Here is a 1,114-nt window from a genome sequence, read left to right as displayed (position 1 = left end):
AAAAGGCCACAACCTTGTGAGATACAAACACACAGATGTACACATACATGACCACAAGGCAATTAATTTCATACCCCCAGAATTCTCATTGACCATGTAGACACAAAAGAAAAACTTGTAGGATACCATCCTCACATGTCTTGGCTAGGATTTGCAGGTATATATAGAAAACACACAACTCTTCCCAAGAAAAAGGGATAGGGTACAGAACTTGAAAGACGAAGTTGTTCCAGTATGCATACTGAAAATCGTAAATTACCATGATAATTTTCAGCACATCTATAAAATAATAAACAATATATAGCTTCAATAAGAAAAAATAAGTTCAATAAAAAATCACACTCAATATTCAACAAAAAATAGTAATCTTTCATAAATTATCATCAATTGAAAAGTTCCCATACACGATCTTTTCACAGTAGAGAAATGTGAGATAGAAAGAAGAAGGGAATCTTGTTGATGATCGGGAATTTCATGTAAGTTATTGTAACATTGATTAGACTGCAAATAGGATATAGGTTCCTCTGTAATTCCGTGGTGGTAAGGCCTATATCCTCCTAGTGTATTCTTTTCAATATTAATATACTTGGATAGTGACAACACCAAACTACACATTCAGATTTTGAGATTTGCAAGTCTAATCCAATGTCCTTTACCACCCCCAACAAATTTTTGATACATATGACACGCCGTTTTCAGTTTTGGTTTATTGAGTTTCATTCAATGTAAAATTGTCAAATACATTATTTCTATCACATTCTAAAATTTTACACTCATTCTTCAAATAATGCCAAGGAAATTTAAGCTAGTTGTCATCATATTAAATTTTTGCTAACAGATATGGTCTTTTGTATTTCTTCTTGCAAATTATACATATCTACTGATTTGTTTTTGTTTCGTTTGATTTTCCACTGTACTTGCCAGGTCAGCACTTTTGGATGAAAATCTTGTGTGAGTGAACTTGTAGTCTTTTTTCTCAATGAGCCTTCAATGATTGCGTATATGAAATGCGCCAAAATTGTAAAGTGGTGAATTAAAATTTCTCCATATAGTTCTGTCAATTTGTCGAGGATAGAACCATAAGGGGTCGTTTAGTGGTCAGGTTTTGGGTTTA

Source organism: Olea europaea, chromosome 6 (genome assembly GCF_002742605.1).
Source record: "Olea europaea var. sylvestris chromosome 6, O_europaea_v1, whole genome shotgun sequence".
NCBI classification, from domain to species: domain Eukaryota; kingdom Viridiplantae; phylum Streptophyta; class Magnoliopsida; order Lamiales; family Oleaceae; genus Olea; species Olea europaea.
This window is presented reverse-complemented; position numbering follows the sequence as displayed.